Source organism: Camelus ferus, chromosome 5 (assembly GCF_009834535.1).
Source record: "Camelus ferus isolate YT-003-E chromosome 5, BCGSAC_Cfer_1.0, whole genome shotgun sequence".
Classification (NCBI taxonomy): domain Eukaryota; kingdom Metazoa; phylum Chordata; class Mammalia; order Artiodactyla; family Camelidae; genus Camelus; species Camelus ferus.
Window position 1 is genome coordinate 49,560,488 of NC_045700.1, and position 21,942 is coordinate 49,582,429.

The 21,942-nt window shown below is 39.3% G+C and overlaps 1 long non-coding RNA gene across 1 annotated transcript in view; it reads right to left on the bottom strand.

The window, feature by feature from the left end:
* The window catches only part of LOC106730188, a 187,763-nt gene that overhangs the window by 52,173 nt on the left and 113,648 nt on the right, over nt 1-21,942 (bottom strand). The gene's annotated exons all lie outside the window — the stretch shown is intronic.

The following is a 21,942-nucleotide window of genomic DNA, read 5'->3' on the forward strand; positions in this document are numbered from 1 at the left end:
ATTAGCTAAATGGCAGACACTAATATAAGCACATTACATGAATTAACACATTCAGTCCCCATAACAGATCTGTGAGATGGATATGTATATCATTTCCCATTTTCACAATGAGAGAAATGAGCCACAGAGAAGCCAAGTAACTTGCCTAAGGCCACACAGCACATCTCCAGAGCCCACTGTTTATCACAGTGCTATCCTGCCTCAACCTATCTCCCTACTCCCTTCCACAATTCCTCCATGACTATTAGGCCTAGTGATTGCAAATTAAGTTATTAGAGGTTCAACAATTAATTTCTAAAATACAATGAATTGTTAGCATTTTAATAAAAATTACATTTAAAATCTATAGAGGGTTCACATTTGTAAATTCTTCATTTGTGACCATAAATACCTACATAGTCTCAAAAGATAAATACATATTATTGCCCAGAGGGAACGCCAGCCTCTGATCATGTCTCATCCTTCTCTACATCTGTGCTTCTCCTTTTACCTAGGCCTGAACGATGTAGGAACCCTCCATTATCCAGCACATAGGTCACCACATTTTGCGGGGGAAAAGGGACAAAGGAATACCCAACAACTACACAATAAAATAGTTTCTGCTCTACTCCCTCAATTCTGGGATTTCCTCAGCAGGTTTTGCTGAGAAACAACCTGGTCTCAGCTCAGTCCTAGGTGGAAGAGAGAATAGAGCATATACAGAAAATGTAATTATTTTCATTCTATCAAGAGAAATAGGCATACAAATCATTTCTTGTTTGATTTCACATTGAAATGGACAGGATCAACACACAGAACCCTCTTACAGTGGTTCCACTGCAATATCTAGTATATTCCCTCACCTGTCCAGCTCCAATTGCTCTAGGAGGAAGCCTACTGGGGCAGCAGGAAAGGCTTCTCAGGAGATGCTGGGTTTGAAGAGTATGACATGGCGAATCCACTGGAGAATTCAAGCAGTTCCCTATGACTAGAGGATAGAGTAGTGGGTAGAACAGATGGTGAGAGTGAGGTGGAGTGGTCCTAGAAATGAGGCTAAAGTCATAAAAGGGGGCTGGATCACTAAGGGTGTACAGACGACTCCAAAGGCTATGGAGAACTGCTGGAGAAAATGAACCAGGGGAGATCACTCCGACAGTGGTGGTCTAGAGGACAGATGAGAAGACCTCTCCCTACAACTTGTGTGGTGATCAAGCATCGGGCAAACAGCCCTGCCTACTTAGCTGAGGTTCTCCATGGCACCTAATAATAAAAGATAAGAAGGAGCTTTTCAGTTTTCCCTTCTCTTTAGCTATGGTCACAGAATATACATAAATCTAAGTCAGGTTCAGATGTTGACAGCAAAACTCAGTGAATTCATAGCTTATCAAGAGACAGTCTGGGAAAAGATGGGTGAGAAGCTGTGATCCAGCCATGAGAAATGAAGAGTCTTCCTAAACTTTTTATAAAGGGATAAGTAATCATTCTGAAAGAGAGTCCAACAGAAGATAAGAAAGCATCAGATATGTTTAAATGAACTATATTTAAAATATGGGCAAGAGGACACAGAAATTTACCCTCAGGACCATAGTCTGTCCTCTCTTCATGGTGGCATGCCCACAGCTACCAAGGGAGGAGAGTGCACGGATCAAGAGCAGCTTATGATCCTTTGTCTCATAACATTTGATCAGAGGAGAAGTTTTTATGATACTTTATAGTACATAGTAGTTAAATTGAACAAATATTATGACCACAATAAAACACATTCTTATCACTGGAACATAAATCAGTAATTGCTACATTGTGAGGGAGTTTCCCCCACAAGTCCAGGGATGCTGCTAGCATCAACTGGAGAAGTTTAAAGGCAAAGCCACACCATCAAATATCATTTAAAATCAAGACACCACAAAATTAAAATCTGTTCCCTCCAGGGCTTGAATGCTGCTTTTCAAACCTTTTACAAAAAGCTTTTTGCTCTGCAGTCGATCACTAAAAAGCCACCTACATAAAACGTATTAATAAGGACTCCATTGGAGAGACTTGCCATAAAATCAGGAATGCTTTGGAGCTCAGTGGAGATTCACTCCCGCCACACACAGCTTGGCAGCAACAACTCCACTTGACCCTAGTACACGTGTTTTCCATTACAAACTGAAGATTTCTATCAGAGTTCAAATTAATTGTTTTATATCGCTGGCGTAGGAGAAACTCTTTGAGGAGGCAAATGTCCACAGCTCACAAAGTTGGACTCCTCAGGAAGAGGATGTACCACCCCCTACACGTCCAATTCAAAGAGGGGGAAAGTGTTGAGATCTTGGTAAACTGAAATCCGTTTCACAAGTTTGCTTTGAATTCCTTGAGTTATCGCACCTTCTTGAAATTGTGAAATTAAAGTTGCATTCCATAACAACCTAAGGAGTACTTCTTATTTATAGACTCTGGAGCATGGTAAGTTCTGAACATTTGAGACAGCATCGAATTTTTTTCTTTCCAGGACTTAAGGTGGTCAAAATAAGGTAGCTCTGAAGGCAGTCTGAGGAACTTACAAGGAATATGAGCTCAGGGAGTATTGCTCTTTCTTGATTTTGATTCACACAAGCTTATAAATTTACTAGGTTCCTGTCTCCTTTTAAAAAAGATCTCATTTTTATGGAATGATCCAAGACTAGAGTAATTTGGGAGAAGAATTTTTTTTAATTCAAAGCAACAAATTCCCCCCAAATTTGAAATGCGGTAGTTCACTTTATAACTTTTTTTTTTTAAGCTGGTACACGCCAGCCATTGTGCCAAGAGATTACTCAATCCTTATAGCACCCGATAAGGTAAATGTTCTTACTTGCATTTTATAAGTGAAGAAATTAAGGCTCAGGCAATTTAAGTTGCTTGATGTGACACAGCTAATAAGAAAGTGTAGTAGGGTTGAACTCAACACTGTCTGAGGGTTTGCTGCTATAACATGGTGCTGCCTCATCAGAAATAACAATAGGAGACACACTGGCCCCCATTTCCCTCTATTGATGCATCAGGAGACAAAATCATTCCATTAAACACATCAACATTCATAGCCATCATGCCTCTACTTTCTTTAACCAATCACTTCAATTATGTAAGGTATGTATTTCTAGGGGAGAAGTGACTTTATTGCTTTTGCAAGTCTAAGTAAATCTGTATGCAAGTGAGATCACTTCGCCTTTCATTGTACCTCCTAAAACCTGACATACAGATCACATCTGTGTACTCTAAAACACCGATGTATTTTCTGGTGCTCCAGATAACCACTGTATTTATTATGTACCCCAGCAAGGGCATTGACTTAACTTTCTTACTTAAGCTTTTATGTCTTTTGTCATAAGAGGAAACAGGCATGGTTTCTAACCCACATAGCAGAAACATGAATCAATTTTCAAGTTTAAAATTTGCTTTGTGCATAGTAGCAACAAATTAAGCCTCATCCCAGCAAAGGAAGTAGGCACAGGGAACCGAAGTTGAGATGTTCTACTGAGATTGCTAACAATTCACCTTCAACACAATTGCAAAGAAAAGAGCACTTATTCGGTGCCCCTTTTTTGTTGTTACCCAACTGTAATAGTTTCCTACCCAACACAGAGTTAATATATAATACATTTTCATTGCCCCAATTAATGCAGAAAACAAGCTAAAAAACTCTTAGGGCAACCTGCAAGAGGAACTCAAATCAACCTTGTAAAGAGTGCCTGTCTCTGGTTCAATACTAATTGCCATGTAAATTAACGAAAAGCACAGCCTCACCAGCAAGGAAAATGAAGGTTTCTTCACAGACCATCAGCAATGTCGCCCCAGAAGCCTAAGTAGCATCATGCCTGTTTCTTTGGATAATAAAATGCCAAAGTTTTTCTTTTGCTGTCAGCAAATGATGAATACATGTGGTACCGATTATTTAATACCACTAGACCACCAGGGAAGAAGATTTAGGTGAACTGCAGCAGAACTATGCCATTTATTTTTATTACCATGCATTAAAAATTACGTTTACAGATAATTGTTTTTCTCCTCCCAATAAAGCAAGATTTTAAAAAATCCAGAAGAATATTTAATTATACTGGACCACCAGGGAGGAATTTTTAAAGTTGATTTTTTTATTGAAAAATTAGATTTGCTTTTTTAAATTCCCAATTATTTGTAAGTGCAATTTGTGAAGAAATTATTTTAAACCAGGGCAGTATGAATTTTCTATCAGGGAAGCATCTCATGGATTAAGTTACTCCTTTACAAGGGTAATTACTTAATCAAATCACCCCTCAAAACCATCAGATCTAAAATTCCTGTGTAACAGCCTGTATGTTTTACAATTCTGTTCAATGGCACATTCTCGTGTTTTCTATCAGTTGGTGTTTCTAAAATCCCCAGATAAAATAAACTTTTCATTTTCTTTCAGTAACATTGTACTAAAATGGGAAAAATTTTCTATTTACCAGTTTCTTTTAAAAAAGAGAAAGAAAGGTAAAAGGAGGAGTAGTAGCAACAGCAAACTAAGAAAAAAGGGGGGAAAAGGGAACAAATCAAAAGGAAATTAAATGAGGCTTCACATGACAGTTGAAATAATAATCTTTCTAAACTTCAGCTGACATATTTACAATTATGAAAGAAAGTCGTTGTTTCCCTCTCCTCCCCTCTCTCCTCCTCCTCCTCCCACTCCTCCCTCCTTCTCTCTCTCCCTTTCTCCAGAGTGTGCAGCCCTTCAATTAAAGGGTGCCTCAGAGCTCATCTAAGCTTATCCTCCATCAATATCATCACTATCAGAATGCCCTTCTCTGCATCCCTCACCCCTACTATGCCAGAGCATTGGCTAATTTGCCCAAAAGGCAGGTCACACTCTCCTCAGCGGACACCCCCTGAGGTGAGAGAAGTTCCTTGTATCCCTGTAACTCTCACCTTGGATGCTTTTTGAAGCCGTGAAAAGAAAGAAGAATAGTTCTTGAGATAACATTGCAAAATCTATCAGCCAATCCAAACCACCCCTGAGGACTATGTACTTCTCTGTTTTTTTAACTAATTGCTTGAAACAAAAGCAGTCCCTGTGTTCTGGGCTAAAATCAGACAGGAGGTAGAAGAACATACACACACACACCTTGAGTAGCATTTTCCAAAAGAAAAGTTCCTTCTCAAATGGTTCTCAGGATAAAAGAAGAGACCAGGGCCAGACCCAGGCAAAATTATGAAATCATTCAAAGTTCTTTGGCTCCTCCCACTTCCTCTCCAATATGTAGATTAAGGTGTTCATTCCAACACAATACTGTTTGCTAAAATATCCTAATTATATTAAATAAGCTCATCAAAGATTAGTTCAAATTACTCCTTTTTTGTGTGTGGAGTTTGTACCTCTAATCACATAGAGCCTACTCACATATGATTTTCAGGATGGATCTCCTCTGTAATTCAGGTTTGTAATAGAAATACCAATATGCCTACATGTGAACCAGAAAACTGTTTTCAATGCCAAGATCTGTGTTTGTCTTGAAAAGCCAGGAATGGAAGTAAGCCAGAAAGAGAAAGAAAAATACCATATGAGATCGCTCATATGTGGAATCTAAAAAACAAGAACAAAAACAAACAAACAAACAAACAAAAACAAAGCGTAAATAAAGGACAGAAATAGACTCACAGACAGAGAATACAGACTTGTGGTTACCAGGCGGGTGGAGGGTGGGAAGGGATAGACTGGGATTTCAAAATTGTAGAATAGACTACACTGTATAGCACAGGGAAATATACACAAAATGTTATGATAACTCACAGAGAAAAAAATGTGACAATGAGTGTGTATATGTCCATGAATGACTGAAAAATTGTGCTGAACACTGGAATTTGACACAACATTGTAAAATGATTATAAATCAATAAAAAATGTTAAAAAAAAAAAAGATTAAAAAAAAAAAGCCAAGAATGTTTACCTATCATTCAGGACACGCCCAGATCACACACAATGACTCCCTGCAGTAACCACATGGTCTTGGTATAGGGTCCTTTGATTTTAGGGCCAGCTTTGCTACGATGTAAAGCTTGCTTGCTGTGCTCAGTTTCTTCTAGACTAAGAAAAGCCCAGGCAGGCTGGAGATGGATCTGGTCATGGCTGATTAGAACTTAAAGTGTTCTCACATTATGCAGGCTCCAGTCAGTAGGAGCCACGTGTGACCGTGGACAGATTCCAGGAAGACTTCTGGGCAGGGCCCTTCACACTGGACCCTAACAATGAGGACCTTCAGACTTCAAAGTATTTAGTCTTCTGTGTTGTCATAAAGCCAAAAATAATCTACCTCTTTATTATTTCTCCCTTTCAAGGCAATCACTTGCCCTTCTACCCTACTAAACTCTTCTCCTGGAACATATGCCTTTAGACCTCATTTCTCTGGTTCCCAAGTGCAGAGGCCCAGGAGCTCTGTGGGCCTCCAAGCAAAGGTTTAGAGAAGGAGTAGAGGAATCAAATGCAAGCCTAATCCCGTCATTCCCAGCTAAACACACCTCTATGACTCCTTACTGCCCACTGGGACAAATGCAAGTTTCTTTTATTGGTCTACAAGGCCAGCCTGTTTGGCCCTTGCCCTATCCCACTTTCATGCTTCACACGATGAATCCCTCAACTACTTGGACTTTCGGAGACCTGATGACCTCTGAACTTTTCCATGTACAGCTTCCTTACCGGGCCTCTACTAAGAACTTCTCCCATCTTAATCAGCAACAGTAACATAAGAACCTGAACAAAAGTAGAGCTCTAAGAAGGAAGTGAGTGGGAACATTGGAGGTTACAGTGATCTGGAACAAATGGTCCGAATTTTTGCACTTGTGAGATTTTACTACCAAAAAAAAAAAAAAGAAAGAAAGAAAGAAAGTCAAAACAGCCCAGACAGGATGAGGGTTTCAGATGGTCAATGTCTGCATGCTCAGAGGACAGGAGTCCCTGTGACTGCTCGAGAATAGTGTTCGCCCTCTTGGCCACCTTCCCATAGCCACATGGACATGGGGAGATGAAGGTGGTTTGCAGCAAACAGATATTCTAGAGACCAGAGGAGCCTGCTGGTGGTCAGATATAGCTCATCCCTGCTTATTTCCCAAAGGGGATCTGAAGCTACTAAGTGGCCTCCCCAGCAGGATGGAGGGTAGGGAATGGGATACTCAAAGAAGTTATTCCATCAGCTGACAAAGATGTTGTGGATCCTATGGTGCACTGCTGGATGTCAGCTTCTCAGATCACTTTATGAATGTAGCAGTCAAACACACTTTCGTATAATCAAGCTTGGCACCTTTCCTCAGCTAGCTTGCAACAAATTAACTTACTAGAACATGGGCCACTAAACTGGAAATCAACTACAGCTGAAACAATATAATAATAAAGCTACAAACAACAGTAACAAATTTCAACAGTGCCTCCCATTTTAAAAGATTTTCACAAACATCATCTTACTTGAAGGTGCAGCTATGCTTCACAACCCTACTGTGAAGCAAGTGATCTTATGCCCACATCACAGATGAAAAAATTGAGGCTCTGGAAGCACAAATGACAGGCTGAAGGTTACCTAAGCCTTTGTAACTCATAAGTGGAGTTAGTATTCTAAGTCCACGTCTTCCTACCAGGTCCTGTGCTCTTTCTGCTGTACTTTGCTAATTTTCACCAATACTGAAAGCAACACCAAAGTAATCAAGTAGAGGCTTAATTCCCTGATCAGGTCTCCAACTCAGGTCAACAAATGTTTATTCAGCCTCAACTCTGTACCTGCACATGGCATCACCCCAAACACCTCTCAAAGATCATGAGGCCCTCATGACTTTCAATTGTCCAGGCTCCTGTTTTATTAAAACAAAATATATTATGCCAAAACCATTGTAAAAATTGAGGACATTTAAATGTTTAGAGTTAACAAATTAATATGCCACACACACATACACACAATTACAATGACTGGATAGATAATGCAAATAATGCCCAAGTTTGAATAGGGGCCCTTGGTCAAGGTGAGACCTTTCTGGCCCTTGGGACAGACTACCTGTGCCAGAAAATTCTTAATTCACTAGAGAATCCAAGCATTTTTAGACTCTAAATGGGTTTTAAACAAAAAAAATAGGACTTTGGAGAAATTTGACAAAATTCTCAAATGTCCTAATATTCACAATTAATGAATGCAAGTGGGGCTAGGACAGAACACTGGACTAGGAGTCTAGAGACATAGGTTCTAGACCCAACTGTCTTGCACTAGCCAGGAAACTGTGATGTAGCCCTTTAACTTTCCAGTGCCTCGATTCCCTCATCTGTCCATTAGTCGCTGGACTGTGCTGTAGGAGATGCTTACAACTTCACGTTCTGTGATTTTAGTACCCAGCCCTGGAGAAGCTCCTTTCTGGTCCATGAACTAAAACTAATGATCGCTGCAGGCAAGCAGGACTGTGGAAACTACATGAGAAAAAGAGAATGTGCAATCACCAAAACAAATAAGCTCTGCCTTCAGAGACCAAGTCATACCAAATAATGGCAAATGGCAATAACTCAGAGGCTCGCTGCACCCGATAGGGCATTTTGTTTTACATGATACTTGGAACCACTGTGAATTTTCATCAACACTCATGCACAGAAATTTCCAAAGTAAACATTCTTTGGGATAAAAAAGGTGACTGCATTTGGAATGGGTCCCTCCACCCCAGGGGGCTTAAGAAATCTTAATTTGCCCAAGGATGCTAATCAAGCCTAGAGGCTTAGAGTCATGAGCTCATGCACTGATGTGCTGTGCTTGTTTTAAATCAGACTGCCTACTTGGTGTGAGGCTGAACCCTGTTATTAAATCTCCTTTTGTTCTACATGTACACCCATCAATCTTACCTTACAAATCAAATAGAGAAGGGATATCATGTTTATAATTAATCCCTAAAAGCTATTTCCAAATATCTAGTCAGGTGCCCTATACAATGTGTACCCATAAATAGTCCTTAGTTATAAAGTGAAGCTTATCTTAATGGTATTTACAATCTCTTTTGCAGTAAAACAATGGCATATAATCTCTTCTGGTTTTAATATAATTTTGACTATAGAACTTGCTTTGAGTTAGACTATTATTCTGATTATCTTGTTTACATCCAAGACAGGATAGTTTTATTATAAATAAGGAAAAGAATCACTTATAACCAATGCCCACTAACTTTACAAATTCCAAACTCATAAATATATTATTGTTTGTGTTACTAATTTGGAAATTGGGCAGAGACTGTTAACTGTCCCCCAGTACTCACACACTCCTTCTCCCTTTTAGAAATAGAATCCCCTCCTAAGCATTAGCAAGGCACAGAGCCATCTAAAGATAAAGACAACATGTCTTAGCACATGAAAAGATGCTCAATATCGCTAAGTATCAGAGAAACACCAATCAAAACTAAAATGAGATATCACCTTACACCAGTCAGAACAGTCATCATTAAAAAGTCCACAAACAATAAATGCTGAAGAGGGTGTGAAGAAAAAGGAATCCTCCTACACTACACTGTTGATGGGAATGTAAAATGGTGTAGCCACTCTGGAGACCGGTAAGGAAAGTCCTTCAAAAACTGAAAATAAACTTACCATATGATCCAGCAATCTCACTCCTAGGTATATATTCAGAGAAAATTCTAATTTAAAAGCGCCCCAATGGTCATAATAGCACTATTTACAATAGCCAAGATATGAAAGCAACCTAAACGTCCATTGACAGATGACTGGATAAAAATGTGATATACAGATACACAATGGAATACTACTCAGCCATAAAAAAGAATGAAATAATGCCATTTGCAGCAACATGGATGAACCTGTAGAATGTAATTCTAAGTGAAGTAAGCCAGAAAGAGAGAGAAAAATATGGACCTAGAGATTATTACACTAAACGAAGTAAGTCAGACAGAGAAAGACAAATATCATATGATATCACATATATGTGGACTCTTAAAAAATGACACAAATGAACTTATTTACAAAACAGAGACTCACAGACATAGAAAACAAACTTACAGCTACCAAAGGGGAAAGGGGGGAGGGGAGGAATAAATTAGGAATTTGGAATTAGCAGATATAAACTACTATATATAAAATAGATAAATAATAAGGTCCTACTGTATAGCAAAGGGAACTACATTCAATATCTTGCAATAACCTATAATGAAAAAGAATATATGTATAACTGAATCACTATGCTGTACACCAGAAACTAACACAACATTGCAAATCAACGATATGTCAATTAAAAAAAAACAAAATGACTGCATGTCTTAGCCTCCCTTGCACCTAGGTGTGGCCACATGACTAAGTCCTTGTAAACAGTATGTGAGCAGAAGTGATGTGTGCAAATTCCAGCTTGTGGCATTTTAAGAAATCTGAGTCTGCACTCTTCTCTCTCTCATTCCCTCTTCCTGTGGGCTGGAATGTGGACATAATGCCAGCTTCAGCCAGGAAGACATGGGCAACACCTTTAGGACTAGCAGAACAAAAGGAGAGAAAAATTCTCAATTCCTGGATAATGCTGGACCCCTGCCTTCCTCTAGGCTGTTATATGAAAGGGAAATGAACATCAGTCTTGACTGAGCCACTGCACTTTGCTACAGAAGTTTAGTAAATATCCAAATACAGAAATGCTGATTTAATCTTTACTGTACAGTCCCTTTTCCTACAGATAATCATACTTTCTCATGTATTTTTCTTACTGTGTGGACATTCATAAAATAAGCATTTTAATATGTAGAATATGTATCTAGGGAGGCAACATAGGGTAGTATTTCAAAGTGAGGGTTTTGAGGTCAGACTCCAGAATTCAAATATGCCAATACTTGATGCCACTTACTAAGCTCTGTGTAACTTTGAGAAAATTACCCTATCTAACCTCAGCTTTATCATCTGTAAATGTGCTGGTGACAATGCCTATCTCATAGGGTTGTAATAAGAATTAAGTGTCATGCACATTGAGCACATAGGTTCTCATTAGGTGTTAACTCTTATGATAATGATAATGTTATTGCTATGTTTAAGTGGCAAATTTAGGTAGCTATTTAGAACAAAAAGTATTGTGAGGTATGGCCACAATTTGTCCAGACTCTGAAAAGCTAAGCAGAAAAAAACTGATCATGCAAGATTAAAAAGCCTTGTTTCTTGACTCATTGCTTTGCTCCTTTTCTTCTGCAATAAAGCATCTCTTCCTCATCTTTATTCCTAGTTTCTAAATTGCTAGTCGAGTAAGAATGGATGTGCTGTTATCAACTTGTAAGTTCACCTAGGTATTTTCATTTAGAGCCTTTGTTCAGGGAATCCCAGGCAATATATTTTAGGTAAGAGAGATATTTGATGGTGTCTCTTACAAATTTATACGGAAACTCAGTTTGTCCCTGGTCCTTCATTCTGTCCTGCTACTCAGTCATTGTGCTTTGTCCTCAAACTCTCCAAGCCCCAGGACACTTGATTTGAGGCACAGGAACAATATTAACTGTTCAGGAATTCCACATATGGGGAATGGAAAGAGTTGAGGAGAGTAGAGAAAGAAGTGGTACAATGACCAAACACTGACCATTCCCCTGGGGCTTGAGGAAGTTTGGGGGTGGGTGGGGCAGTAAGAAAAGAGACAGTGTTGAGAACAATGGAAAACTGTTATTATAAGATCTAAGACATTTATATTATAGGTGGATGGGCTGTTGATGATGACAATGGTAAAAATTAGGGATGATTAAACACTGCAGGGTATTAGAGTAAATGTTAACAAAGATACCAATTACAGACCCTAGAGGATGGAAACCAGAAAAGAAAACTCAAATTGCAGAGTTTTATAAATCATTAAGTGTCAAAAACAAGGCATTAATAAGAATGATGATGATGATGGTGAAGATACTTGAAGCAGACACTTTGACAATGCCCACCATGTTCAATTTGTCCCGAGTTTGGCCCCCCCTGCCCGGAGCAGAGCAGCTCTTCAGGAACTGCAGTATCCCCTCCTCTCTGGCTAGAGCTGATGAAGCGAGCAGAAACACCTAATCCAAGACAGGCCCTAGAATGTATTATTCATTTACTCAACAACTGCTTTCCACTTCTGGCTGTGATAGACTAGACTTGCATCAAACCTACCCTCTTGCCAAGAACAATCAGATGAAGTAAAATACCGAACAAAAAAATTAAAATAAAGTAAATTAGCTACCAAGATTGCAAGACCTGAGGGCCAAGATCCTGGAGAGAAGGAAAGGAAAGCACAGAGAGAGATTAGCCTGACATTTGGCAACACTTTTCTCCTTGAGGCACTTTAAAGTTGTGGCTCAGAGGCCAAAAAGCAGAGAAGAATTTTCGGCTTTCAGTTTTCTGCTACTGAAATCAGAGTTCAGGGCTCACCAAGAATAAGGGTCCAAACTTTCTGCTGGAATCACTGAAGAGCCACACCCTAAGAACAAGGTCTTACCAGAAAAAAGTCTCTGTAAAGACTAAAAGACAAATTTGAATTAGCCAACTTCATACTGGATTAAGGTAATTAGGCCTCTGTCCAAACATCAGAAGCAAAAGTATATCTATCCTCTCTGGGGGATAATAACATCATCCAGAACCTTAAATGATCCCCTCAATCTTTCATATACAATTCAGCATTCAATAGGAGACCATTTAACCAAAACCAAGAGATGAAAATATATCAGACAACAGAAACAAACCTCAGGCAACCCAGATATTGGGGTTATCATTTGCTCGATGATTCAAAGCATACCTGTTACATGTGATGAACCGTGCTAGGCACTGAGGGTATACTGACTGGCAAAACAGTTATGCATCCTGCTTTGATGGAGTTTATCATCTGGTGGGGGAGAGCAACAATAATCCCTCATTTGAATAAAGAGAAATAAAAAGTCAGTGAGAGTCCATTAGCTGGTGATAGGCAGGAAACTGTGAGATTATGTGGAGCAGGGGCCAGACCCCACGTGGGCGTAAGTTTTGGAAAAGCAAAATCTAAGAACTTTGCAAAGACAGCTTATCTTCACAGAGGAGAATGGGGTATATTTACAGGAGAAAACAGATGTGAGAATACGCAGGCCCAAAGAGAGAACCAGAGAGATCGAGAGAAGTTTCTTGACGGTGTTCTGGTTTCCAGGAAGCCCAGCTACATTTCCCATAGCAGGGTTCCATGTGATTGACCCCATCACCTTTTAATCAGCACTTTTTTGACTTGGGCTTACTTAAGTGAATTTCTTTTCCTTGCCATTAAGAGGATATCTGACAAAGACAGGAGTCATTCATGTGACCTGGGAACAGTTAGGTAACTGCTATGCTGCATGAAAAAAAAAAAAGGAAGAAATATTAGTTAAGTGTATTGGATTATCTTGTTAGGAGTTTTATCTGATTATCCTAGAAAACTCTACGTAGGTATGATCAGACACACACAGTGTAGTAATATCCTGAGAATGTAAGACCATGAGAAGGAACAGTAGGTACCAAGCAGTTGCGATCTGTGCCCCAACATATGCAACGCTGTCTCCAAATAAGTCGAGGTTACCTCCGAGACAAATGACAATCTAAACGCAGTTTAATTATGTTGTACTTTTCAACCCAATCACAAAATATGTTCCCAGTGTTTTTAGCCATGCAGTTGTTCTTTTTCTGGAGGTATTTTATTGTGTGTCATCTGTCTTTTGCTTCTCTTCCTGCCACCTATGACTCCAATTAGAAGGTCCCTCTGTCCAAATTGCATATATTCAGAGTGGTTCGGGAAGACAGCATTCTGCAGAGGCAGACAGGGCAATGATACATAAAGCACATGCACACCCTGGGGAGATGTACAGAAAGGTGGGATGGATGGTACTTGGGGGTTAGCAAAACCAAACCAAAGACTAATTTAAAAGTAGCATGACTAAAGAATACTGGGCATATTTTAATTCCTAGAGCCAGAACTTCAAGATTCTTTTGAGGCCTCGATCAAATATCCTCTGGTGATGGTAACTGTATTTTCTCCACACTCATTTTGGCTTATTTGCAAGTAGGCCAGATTATGTTCATTTATAGATTCATATTATTTATGTTCATTTACTGGTTCATCTATATATACACACCCCAAAACATATAGTTCATGAATTTCAGTCAAGCAGCTTAAAAAAAAAAAAAGGAGGAATAAATGTCTTCTGTTGATGAACTCAACAGCACGGCTTAGAATTTCACCCATAGAAATGTCAGGTCCTTCTTTCCTCATCCAAATCCACAAAAATGAAACAAAAGAAACAAGCCTCACTAAGTAAAATGAGCTAAAAATTAGCAAGAAGCAAAGATGATGCCAGTTGCCCAGGGCAGCAAATGGTTGATGGATGGAATAATTAAGATCGACAGTAAACTAATCTCTGTTCCTTTATTGAAAACGAAGTCCCTTGAATCAATTAGCCTTGTCATGGATACCTTTTGTAAAACAACTATGACATCCCTACCACTTCTCTTTGTTTATGGATTTGTCCACACTTCAGTAAGTTCAGGGACTGACTTCACAAGCATCAAGAGATAATCATGGAAGATTCCAGGACATTAGGTACAGCACAAATATAGCCACAGTTCTTGAAAAAATATAAGTATCACAAAGTAGGCCCAGAAGACTTTTCATGAACATTTTCAAAGACATAATGTCTCCAAAGTTTTGCTGCTATAAGCAAAGTCTAAAAACCCTCTTTTAAACAGGCCAAGCATGTACCTGTTAGAATGGAGATCCACTGGCCTACCTCATACATGATAGAGTTGGGAGAGTAAATAGTGTTAAGAGGAGGTCTTCTTGTACTCACATAGTCACTTTGAGATCAGAAAAAACAAGAAAGACAAGAAGCTGAAAGAAATGGAAAGAGGGAGTTTCCAGAGCAGGGTGTTTGTGCTAACATTCTACATCAAATAGATCAACCCTGCAGCTCCTGCAAGCACTACCCTTAGGTTAGGGAGTAAATTGAAATTATCAGAGATGGCCCAGAACTCTGTTCTGGCTTCTAGTGCTTCTGTGACCTGAATTAAAGCAATGGTTGCTATAGTCACTTAAGAATCAAAGGGATTCTACAGTTAATCAGAAGGCTTGGGGCAGAGGGTTATGACTTAGGAATAAAAACCCTTTTTGAGTTATCTTTATAGAAAATCCTGCTCATTTTATCTGTGTACTCTCTTTCTTCTTTTTCAGTACAGCAAAAGAAAATCATTTAATGTTTCTTTGATGGTATAGGCTCTGGCAGTGCTTTGGAAACAGTACTTCTGAATATCCTGGTTGGCTAAGTTTAGGAAATATGGATTTAAACAGAGTTTAAAGCATTTCTTTACTGCTAACATTCCAGAGCATTTAATGTGAGTATATGAATTGAGAATGGAGTTGGAAGGTAATATATATAGTACGTAATGTTTTTTAAATGTTTTGAGCACAGAACACTTTTTTCACAAACATGTAATGGACCTATTTGTTCCAAAAATGCACTTCTAGAATTCCTTTGTTAGAACTTAAATGTAGATGTGAAAGGTGCAATAGATTAGGATGAATAGATATGACCTAAGGATATATCTTATAAATGGTCCATTAAAACCTTATACATTAGTTTTGCTATTAGAGAAAGAAGGAGATTGAAGTTATTCAATAAAGGAACTTGCCTTTGTTTCCCCTAAAATAGTCAAATGTCAAAAATAAAAGCTCAGCAACTTAGTATATTTAACTACATGATTACTTTTTTAAAAAAGATTTTATTGTAACAGTAATAACACTGGCAAATTTTTATATGTAAATATATGTACTATGTGTATGTACCTTGCAATTTTTGCCTAAAGAATTTTATCACACTGCTCTAAGATAAAAAGATAAAAGCTTTGGCATCAAAGCTAAAACCAAGTGGTTCTGACTTGCCCCCCCAAAAGTTGGCATCTATTACAAATGTGCTAACCCAGGTCATATGTAAAACAACATTATTTCTGAGGTGAAAATATACAATGGTAAATCACAAGAGTTGGCTAACGTAGGCTGAGGCCATTTTACCTCCCAGCAGAGAATGATAAAAGGGAATAATAACAGGTTTTGCCTCATTGTAAAAATGTAAACCCTTTTAAATTGGCACTGATGGAAGTAGATTATTTCACTTTATTTTTTTAATAAACATTTATTTTACGCAGATTTTAGAAGTAATATATACTCACTGAAGGAAACCTGGAAATCACTGGACATAATGAACAGACACAAGACTAAAATAGCCACCTAAGCTTGCCACCCACTAAGGTCATTTTTGGTGTATGTCCCTCTTAATACCTATTGTTTCACAGAGTTTAGATCATACTGTGTATGTTTTGCATCTTACTTGTTTCCTTCATTTACTAATGATCTGAGACATTTTCCCGTTTCTTAAAAACTCTTTGAAAACATCATTTGAAATGGCTGTCTGTGATTTCCAAGCCATTAGCACGCCCATTACCGAGAGCGCTTGGCAACATGGGGCTCTGATTCCTGCCTCTCCTGAGAGCTCACCCTGGTGAAACCTCCCTGGCCACACAACTAGGAGCCTGCCGTGGGTGTACAGGATTTGGGAGCCAGACTACTGCATATCAACTATACAGAAAGAAGCCTGTTCTTTTACACGGTCAATTTTAAGGGCCAAAGCTGCATTGTTTTCTCCAATTAAAATGTAAAGGGTACCGTATGGCCTAAAACACTATTTGCTTTTGCCAAACTTACCAAACACAGGAGTCACCCAGTGGCACAAGACAGAGATGGCCAAAGCACCCCTCTAAGCACTGTGATATAACAGACCCTCAATGCTGCAGGAAGCACACAGCCGGAGAAATCAGTGAATCACAGGGTGGAGTTTTACTACCAGTAAGTGTATGTGCCTCTGGCCATTTAAAGTCCCTCTTTGTAAATAAATACATCCAGTGGTGAAAAGAAAACAAGTCTTCCTACACTTTCTCATGTGATTATGGGTCCCCTGAGAAGTCATACAAAAATTCTATTATCAGTATAGGCAGTGTTGGGGAAGCTTCCACCAACCATTCAAAATGCCATCCATTAACTAGGATGGGGCCATCTGTTGGAGAGAGAGGGCAGTTCAAGTTGAGCAGGTATTCCTCCTTCCTGGTGGGCTGTGGCTAAAGACCTCCAAACACCTTTTCCAGGGGTCAGGGAGAGCCATCAGTAGGAAATAGCTTTGAACCACTACTCATGTGGGCTGGATATGAACCAGCCCTCTTGAAATGCTGATCTGGACAGAGCAGCACTAAACTCCAGGCCCTGCCAGCCTCCCACAGCCCGGGCTGCTGACACTTTTATTTGCTGGCATTTACAATGTAGCAGCAGCTCAGCTCGGCTAATGTGGCTGCTTCCAACATAGCACTTAGGCAAGGACTTCTTCGGGAGGAAAGCAAAAGGATTCCTCTCTGGGGTAAGAGGCTGCCACCAGTGCCATTCATGCAAAAGGCAACTGCATTGTCTCAAAAGCAAAAGCTGAGGATTGACTAGCCCCTGGTGTTTTCTGCTTCCCAAAGAATGTGATTATTCATCACACACACAAACACACACACACACACACACACACATCTGTTATTATTATTTTTTCCTTCTACTTGTAATGAAGAAGAGAAATTTGCCATTTAAAACTACAGCTGCCTCCTAAGGAAAATGGCCCTATTAAAAAGGAAAACAAGCATCTGGAGACAGCTTAGTCATTGGCCTGGCTCTATATATAGAAAGATGGGTGTGGAGTCCAGTTTGGAAGTCAGCCTGGAGCAGTAGAGCTTAAGCATGTTGCAAAAGAGACAGAGGGAAGAACTGGGCATTTCCATCCAATAGTGTGGAGAGAGGCACAGAGGGGCAGGTTATGGAAAGCAAAGGCAGAGGAGAGGAAGAGAGAGGGGCCTGGAGAGAGCTGAAGGCCAGAACCTCTGCTGGGAAGTACACTGGGCAGAAATCCTGATGGTGGGATGGACAAGAAGACTTTTCTCAACAGTAATGTCTTTATTTATTTGCTGTGATATGACCTTGGGACCTGCAAACCTTCAGTGAAAATTCTGAAAGATGCAACAGCTTTGTTTATTCAGTTGATTGGGGGAGCTAAAATTTTGAGACCAACTGTATCTTAAATTCTTTGTAATTTACAAGTACAAATGAACTGAATCTTTATAAGCGACCACAAGTGCTTTTAACAAAATCATCCTCAGTTTACAAATAAGGAAACTGAGACAGAGAGAAGTTAACAAGCTAGTAAATGGCAGCAGTGGGATTTAAACTTAGACGGTCGAGCTCCAGGGCCACATGCACTATATGACATTATACTAAACTCCAGGGACAATAAGAATTGAATGCAAAAGGGAAACTGGGGCAGGAAGTAATAAGCCCTAGAGATAGTCAAAATACCTTAGACAAGGGCATTGGCTAGTCTGTTCCAGATCAGACCAGCAGGATGATCCTAGATGATATCTGAGTTACGTCACCTTCCTTTTATGATTCAATGTGTATTTAATAAACATCCTACAAGGTTCCAGGCCATGTATTTGACACAAAGAAAACTATGAACAAGGCAGTCCTGGCTCTTGCCCTCAAAGAGCTTATAGCCTAAATGAGAAAGAGACAAATGGGCATTCCATTCAAATATAATAAAAATGTGCTATGAAAAGAGATGTGTAATGTGCTTTAGGACACATAGGAAGGGCTCCTAAACCAAAACTGGAAGGCCAGCCAAGGCTCCTGGAGAAAAAAAAATCTAAGCCAAGTTCTAAAAACTTAATCAGAGTTAGTGAGGAAGTAAGAAGGCAAAGAGAATTCCAAACAATAGAATCAACATGTGCAAAAACCCACAAGCAAAATAGGCAATGGTTTAGTAGGGCTGGAACTATCCAGGAGAAAAGTGAAAAGAAATATATTTAGATAGGTTGTCTGGATCTAGATGGTGTTGGTCACACAAAATACTAACACTTTATCACAGGGCCAGTGAAACCAATTATCACGTTTTAGGAAAAATAAGGATATGATTCATTCATCCAACAAATATTTATTGAGCACCTACTATGTGCCAGGCACTACTCTGGATGCTTGGGATAAATCAGGAAACAAATCAAAGATCCCAGCTGTAGATGGGAAATGGTGAGGGCAGAAAATTAATATCAAACACAAAAATTAAATTACGTAGAATGTTAGAAGTGACAGAACTACAAAAAAGAAAGAGTCACATAGGGTAAAATGGATTGGGAGGAGGGCAGGTGAAGGAAGCATGGCCGGATGCAGTCCTAAATAGAGCTGTCAGGGGTAGGCCTCATGCAGGCGACAGCTAGCAAAGACTGGAAGGATATCAGCACTGGTGACTCTGCAACTCACCATCACCACATACAAACAGACAATTAGACATTCAGAGCAAAACCTAGGACTTTTTCACGTCTGCTGTATGTCTACAAAGTCTTGCTTACATAACTTTGACTCATAGTCCCATTTTAATTCAGAAACATAAAATCACTTTAGACTATAGACTCCAGGGTCTAGGAAATTACCAGAAGCCAGAAAGAAACTGAAATTTGGTCCAAACCTCAAGTATTTCCATGAGCTATTCATATCATATGTACTCCTTATGACTTTAACTGCTTGAAACCTTCTCCATCCCCTTAGCTTCATGTCCATCTCTTCTGAAACACAGCTGGCTATTTTTTTTAATGCACGTATTTTATTTATGTCCATTATTCCTATGGCCACCCCAAAGACCTGCTCCCACCGGAAGACAAAAATCAACCATATTTGGGCAACTTGGTTTCTTTCCTCCCTTTTTCTCTTCTCTGAGTTTAGAATTGTCAGGAACAGCTGTGTGCATTGCCAATGCCTTTCCCAAAACTAACAGGGCGCGAACACACAAAACATCTATTCTGCTTCTAAATTTGTTTTTAATTATATTACAAGATGGAAAAAGAAATGCCTTAGCTGTTAACACTGGCTCGGTGGGGCCAACAGTAGACATAGAGCAGACACGAGGAAATACTTCAAAATTTTTTTTTAGGTTGCCATGATTTAATAGCAGATATTCCTGGCTTTGAGTGAACTCTGCAATATCCCTGTGCGACAGAATAAATGATCATCTACCACTATTAATTTTAGGTCATAATGTCTGAAATGCCGCTTCAAAAATAAATGCAGTATTTTCACTTTATTTGGTCAGGTAAATACTAAACTATTTTGTCATAATAACTTTACAACACTGTGTTTCACCTTGTCTTGCCTTGACTGCTGAAGGTAATAGGGACCGTTTTATTATGTCCATAAATTGAGTCAATTGACTTATCCTTATATCCTGTTTCCTGAACTTAACGAGAGATTCTGCATCATTAGGAAAACACACCATCCTGCAGCAGGATCAAAAGCAAAGGAAGCCTGATAATAAGTCATTTTGATTTCAGGGAATGTTCACCAGGCAAACTTTCAATATTCTGGCAGAAGTAAAACAAATAACTGACTTTGCAAAGCATGGTTTGCTCAGAACTATGCTTATGCTGGAGACATCCCAGAAGAAGGGTCCATATACACCACCCCCCAACACACACACACAAATCAACCTCTCTGAAAATGAGGCACATGTAATGAATCTGCAGATTCAACATACCCATTAAAGAACACAAATCAAAATATTAAATAGTTTTGCAAGGAAATTTTCAGGAAGATTTTTATAGTCACAGTTTTTAAAATTCAGACTCACAATCACAATCATATTCCTGGATTAGATCTTATTGTAAGAAATGAATGCGTATGGTAAAGCCAAGCTATTCCTTCTGAAACTGTGAAAACTGTGGTGCTGTTTTGTTTTGTGTTTTCTTCAGTCTCAAGACCCTAGTACGGTGCCTGATACCTAGCTCAATAAATAGTTGTATTGTGGCACTGTTTTAACCATGACGATGGCAAAGGTGACAGGGTCCTGCATACTGTATTCATAGGTAGATCAGGACCCAAACCACAAATACTAATGGCAGTGATGATGAGCAATAATGATTTTAAATACTAGCTGTCATAGATTGAACGTCTGTACTGTGCTGAGCACTTACCACAGAGCACTTCATCTGATCTTCATAACATTTCTATGAGTTAGGTATGATTATTATTACCATCTTACAAATGAGTACATGATAGCTTAGAGAAGTTACATAATGTGCTCAAGTTCCCACAGCTGCTAAATGGCATCTACTTCCAAAGCCTGAGCTCCTGGACACTATACTACACTGGGAATCCAGGGTCCAAATCTTGCAGGCTACCATCCAGAGAAGGCTCACAGATAGCCAGAGGAGCCTGGGGAGAAATGAGTAAAGACCATACATGTGCGGAAGAGCCAAAGACAGTGAGAAAGGTTGAGCTAAGAAGACGGGTCTCTTGTTGAAGTTACTTTAGTTTGTTGGAAACCACACTCCTGGCTGCTATTTTTTGGATCTATTACTCCCCTAGGTCTCTCCCACCTACTAGGACCACACAGGAATTCCTCTGCAAGAGCCACTGGACTTTTCATCCTCATTACTTTGTGGAACTTCCAGATTCTCCCTAGGATCCTAAGACCAAAGAATTTGAAGATTTCCAGCTTTATAATAACATACTCAACCAGTGTAACTACTTTCTAAAGTATTGCCCAAAATGTTTAAGTGCTGAGGACCACTGAGACTGGCCATTGAGACTGAGTAACCTTCAGGCATTCCCACTAGATAGCAAGCCCAGAAGCACCAATATAGGAACCACTTCAGGCTAATGTTACATAAGCCAAGTAAGTTAGAGAACTGAGTGATTACTAGTGCATTTCATTCATATTGTAGACCATCAAGGTACATAATTATTTCCATTCTCCACATAGAGAAGTAAAAGTAAGAATCGTCTAGTGTTCTGTTAGAGTCATCCAAAACAAGTGAAGACTTATAAGCCTGGATAGGTCTGTAAGTGGTCCAAATATAAATCACTAGTTAATGTTCAAGGATGACAGCGGCATGAGCTAACCCCCACCAACTCTCCAGCCTCATCT